The following is a 6,037-nucleotide window of genomic DNA, read 5'->3' on the forward strand; positions in this document are numbered from 1 at the left end:
TGCAAATGCCTTTTCCACCTCCCACTGACACCGCCAGTTCCAAGTTCCCTTCAGTTCTCTCCTTTCGAATTTCCGTCAATTAATCAACGATTTATTTCGGTTTCATCAGGAGATTTAATATGTTTTTTCGTCATTTGCTTTGCGTTGTCAACCATCAAATCCTTTCTCTTTTGTATTTATTTTATACTTCTTTTCTTCTCTGCTTTTTGAACTGCTATCAAATATCTCCCCCCAGTTGCAGCACCTGTTTCAACACCTTTATTGATTTGCCAGTATCATTGTCAGCTTCTCTTTTCCCTCTTCCTCCCCCTCTGACCCAGAGTTTTTCTCGCCTATCTAATGACACCTTCCACGAAGGACGAAGACGTGGAAAATTGGCATCTTTGCACATTAATGAGTTTTAAAATCTATTGCAGGGCACGCCCCGTAAACAACAAGGGAAGGGCCAGGGGCCAGACATATCCGTTAGGTGGAGCGGAGCTCAGTCTCAAGTGTCTCTAAGCCACCTCTGCCTCTGCCTCTAATCAGATTATATTTCCATATATTACATCATATGCTCATCAATATAATCAAATTGAAATACATGTGGGCTAAACAATGGCCGCCTACGTGGAGCGGAGCACGTGCCCCCTGTTTGGAATGGGGTTACCCTTAGCCTAGCACTCGCACTCGCACTCGCATAGGAGTCACATCTTTCACTTCCTTCGCATCAGTCAAATCCTCCACGTTTCCTTTTTATTTTATTCTACGTATATATATAATTTTTTTTTGGTTTATTTTCTCTTTTGTGGATAGACGACGGCGCAATCAGCGTTTGACGGCGTTTGACTTTCGATCTGGCCTGGCTTTCTCTGCTTGGCGTCTGCCTTGCTTGGCTTTTGTATCCGTTCTAATGCGCAGCAATTTAAAATGTGATTTTCCTTGATTTATAAAAGACACATTGCACTCACAATCACGGCTCACATCTGGCAGACTGTTGTCCTCATACCATCCCAGCCCATCCCACCACTGATGGATGATGGAGCAGGCGAAGATGCCGCCACCACATATATACCTCACTTCACTTCACTTCACATCACTTCTCTTCACTTAATGCTGCAACTTGAATGGGCGTGTCCACGCCCTCATCCTATTTGGCACACATTCCGCAAAACCCGCGTAAACAAAAGGCCCACGAACGCGCGTGCTGATGAATCTCCGAAGTGCATTTAACATCCGCAAACTCTGCCCAACACCGTTTCAGACTTTTGCCTTAGCGCGCTCTCGCCTGTCTTTGGCTTGACTCTGACGTTGATTCTGGCTTCTATGGGCCTTTCCGAGCGATTCGATTTTCCCGCTTGACGTCCGACGCACAGCCATGCAAATTCCAAATGAATCGCGCCCAAAGGAAATGGAAACAAACACCACTCGGCACGGACACAGATGCCAATGCTGCCAATTTGAAGTTCGTATCGTGTCGTGTGGTGTTCCATATCGCAGCATCCTGTCGGGTTCTATTTTCCACGTTCCATAGCTTTCTCCTTTGGTTTCAGTATCACTTTACCCCTGTGTTCCATGTGCAGTTCCTTTGAATCGTTTGCCATGCTCTACCCCTGCGCCTCGTCGTGTTCCATTTCATTTCATTTGAGTTCATTTCATTTCGTTGCCATGTGTTTCCCTGTTAGGGGTAGAATATCCTGGCAGCGCATGACTATTCCCAGTGCGCTGTTAAAGGACTCTGTTAACCGTTTCGGCTGAAAAGGCCGTTAAAACCATTATTCAGCGTATGGACACCCTGAAGGCAAACAAGAGGATTGAGAGTTCGAAGGAAGCTGAAGAGAAAATTTAGATTGGAGTACAATAAACAATAACAATAAATAATTATTTGTTTGCTTTATATTTATCTAAATTTTGCAGGAGTCTTTCAAGAGAATAATTATTCAGGGTCGGGGTATTTTTGGACACTTTTTAAATGAAGTAAAAATAATAATCTTTGCTACGAAGGGTTTATTTATATTTCTGAATAGCAAAATAGTTGTTAATCATTAAGAAGAAAATTACAAAATATCGAAAATCAAACTGATATGCAATCTGATATTCGCAGTGGCTAATTTCTCAACATTTTGCATAAACAATAATAAAACCGAGTGGCTCACAATCACCCGAACCCCTATTTTTACAAAATGTCCGCAAATAAACTGCGCCATGTAACTTTATGCAAAATTTCTTTTTTATTTCGTCATGATGTCACACGAATATTGTAAAAATACTAACCAGCGTGGATTCACAGCAATGTATCACAATAAAACACCACACACGAAGTGATAATGATACTTAGAAAACACCGAATTTTTATTTGTTAGCAGTGGAAAATAGCGATGCGTGTGCGGGCCCACACTTATAGTGGAAATACTAGCTTTCCATGAGATATGGTAACATGACATGACACAGTTGTTGGCAGTTTTTATTATTCACTAGGAAACAAAAAATAGAGCTGGCTCACGAATCCCCGTGGCCCAAAATACCCCGACCTCCCCTACATAAAAACATAATAACAATTAATTATTTAAATATACACACATATTTACATGTAGACTTGTATTGTTTATTCAATAAACTTTATTCATTATGACAATTTTTCTGAAACGGCGGGTCAGATCTATTGGCTCAAATAGCTGCTATGGTCCCACTCACTGCCACACACAGGGTCAGAGAAATGCCGAACAATTAAGGATTATCGTAAGTTAAACTAAATTAGTCATTAAAGTAGAATTTACCTTGATAGCACAAGTGTCTAAGGAAAACAAATGGAAAAATGTATTTTAATTACAGCAAAGGCCACGGAAAGATTTAAGGTCAGAGTAAGACAGAGTTAAAAATGAAGAGGAAGGTAATGCCCACTCGGGCGGGACGCAATACTAATAAGACTTTCAAGAGATTGAATGTCTATGAAACGCAGCCTACATTCATAAGAAGGAAGATGTCTAGAAGGCGCTCAATAGAACAGACTATTCTCTAGTCTTGAAATTTCTGGTAGTAAGGAGACAAGACGCAGTAGCCAAATTCTAAGACTGGCCGAACAAGAGCGACATAAAGTAATTTGGTGGTATTAGGGTCTGTCAATTCCTTTGGCCATCTTTTTATAGACCCAAGACACGGGATCACTATAGGAAATAAATTGCTTGAAATCATCAGCATACATCAGGACTAGGGAATGAGTTAAAGCTTAGGGAAGATCATTAGTAAAAAATAAAATAACAAGGACGAGGATAGTTAGCCATGAGTTACCCCATATGAGACAAAAACAGATTATAGTATTTGCAAAGGTTGTTACTCGTATATGAATCTGCCATAGGTAACAGATCGATCTAAGCATTCATTAAAGTCAGAATGGATTTCTTTTCGGCAATATAATAATTAAAAGAAAAGTTTATTTAAATATTTGATTGTATCAAAAGCCAATTGAACAAGTAACAAAATTATGTCTAGTGGCTTTCCTCTGATTCTTTTCTATTTTCTGTGTGTGTGTTGAGGTTGAAAAAGGAAATATTTACATATTTCTGTGAAAGTGAAAAATGTCGTAAATAAATGTGGTAAAATTCAAATCAAAATAAAATCCGAGAATCAAAGAAACACAGCCAGCATCTGTGTGTGTAACACTTTTAATTGAATATAATATTTATTGAACACATTGTTGCGACTTTAATAAAGCTTATCGGTCACAAATATTCCGAATGCAATTAATTTTCGTAATAAAAATTGGAATGTCGGGAACTAGTTTGTACATCATGACTAATACTATAAGAGAATATCCAATTTACTTCCATATGACTGTGTGAATGAACATTACTGGTACGACAACTGATGGATTAGTTGAATAGCCTTGGGCTCAAATATCGTCTGTAGAATCCTCTTTTCGCAGCTGCTCGGTTGGGTGGTAATCTCCACCGCTGATATTATTTCCTTCTCTTAAATGTAAGCTCAGCTTTCCTTTGAGCAATCTTGTCCACGACTGCCGTTCCCCGTTCTCCGCCCGTTCTCCGTGTGTTCTCCGGTGTTCCCTCCAATTCTTTTGCATATTAAATTCGCATTTATTCCCGCCAGTCCGCAAACCCAATTGTATTGCCCGGGAAAACAGAACCCACTCACTTTCGCGGCAGCAGTTATTATGTACTTACGTTGCTTTACCTTGCCCCATGGACATGGACATGGACGGCTGCCTGCCTGCCTGCCGCCCTTCGAGTGCGTGCTGCGCGTGTCGGTAGGCAAAAGGTAATAAGAAACAAGTAACGACCAAATAATTGAGTGCACACGGCACTGCACAAAGGAATCCTCCATCTCCTCCCATAGGGCTGGTGATGGGGTTTTGTGATAGTCTGCTCTTGCTCTGCTGCATCCTGCTACCATCCCGATGCCCATCCCCCACCAACCTTCCATTTCGCATTGTTTTCCCAGAGCTGAGTTGAAAGTGAAATGCATGTTTTATTGGCAGCCAAAACAGAAACAGAAGCACCAAAATTGAGTAAGAAACTTGAAACAACAAAGAGATTTCACATACTCTCTCCCTTCCCCACGGGTTGCTTCCATCCACGGAGCAGTCGAAGCTCGAAGGTGGGCTTAAATAAAATATAGTTTTTAAACTTAACTATCAGAACGGATCGAAGCATGTGTCGCAATATCTATATTTTATAAACAATTATTGTGTGTGTTTTGGCATCATAGAAATGAAATGCTGCACCCAATAGATGCGATACATCCACCACAATACAAGAGTATCTGTTACCAAATGAAAAGAGCATCAATTGGGCGCAACAAACAAGTTTTTCAGCAAAGCAACTATTTCCATACAACAAGGTAGATACAATGGCTTGAAGGCTGCTTAAGAACCGAGCACCAACACGAGCCATTAAAAATAAAGTCCTCACAGAGGTAGCAAATTGAAAAGAGCAAAACGGCAGCTTCAATTGCCACCTGTTTTGCATGCCTTTTCCTCCAGAAATTGCTACTATAAGTACTCGTATAGTCTCGTTCTGAATAGGTTCTGTTTGATTGTCAGCTTCTTACTCATCCAAAGAGTCAGTCAGTACCCTCCCCTTCCCTCGTATGACTCTCGACGTCATTAAAAACTGTTTAAATGGGAAGCGTTTCGCGCTGCGTATACGCAATGTTCTGGGCCATTGCCTTTTATGACAGCGTCATGTGGATGGGTTGATCGGTCTGTCCGTCTCTCGGGTTGCTAGGTGAGCTGGCCAAATGGCACTGGCAGTGCAGCGCCGCAGTGAATTCCCATTTAATTTGCAACAATCGGAGTCGTGCAACTGGCTATAACTTTTGATGTTTCTGCTGCACAAATTTTGTATGCAAATTTAATTAAAACCTCTGACTCCAGTTTATCATATTTGACGCTCTCCAAAGCTCCCAGCAATTTGGTTGAATTTTATATTTACCTGCGAGTACGAGTACGAGTTCGAGCACGAGTATATGTACTATTGTATGCCGTTGATTGCATGACACAACAAAGGATGCGCTTTTCAATTCCAATTTCTGTGCTCGATCCCAAGGGACCTTGCCAGGTCCAGGCCAAGCAATTATCAAAAATAAATGCCTCTGGAAATGGCAAGGTTTTGAGAAAAACTCGCACTCTGGACAGACGGGCTACTGGGGTATGCAAAGTTGTTGGTAGGCCAACCATCTATGCTCTCTATATTCTCTAGACAAACCCATACAGCATGTCCTTTAAGTCGTTCTCAATTTCTTACACTCTGTGCAAGTGCATTCTTCAGACAAACGCCTCTCAAGCGTTGGCAAGTATTATTCTTGGTTTTCTCCTTTTTTGCCAGGGTCTTCTTGCAGTTGATAAAAGTTGCTCGTCCAAGATATATGTATGTATTTGTTGGTTTGTTTGCTTCTTTCTGTCTTTGTTTTTATATGCATTTCTGTTTATTTGATTTACTGCCAGAGCACGAGCTCTGATTGAACTTTGTTTCCATTTTTTGGCCAGACAAACGTGCAGAAATATATGTACGTGTGTGTGCGAGTGTCTGTGAGATACAGTGCG

The sequence above is a fragment of the Drosophila obscura genome, unplaced genomic scaffold, assembly GCF_018151105.1.
Source record: "Drosophila obscura isolate BZ-5 IFL unplaced genomic scaffold, ASM1815110v1 contig_4, whole genome shotgun sequence".
Lineage (NCBI taxonomy): Eukaryota > Metazoa > Arthropoda > Insecta > Diptera > Drosophilidae > Drosophila > Drosophila obscura.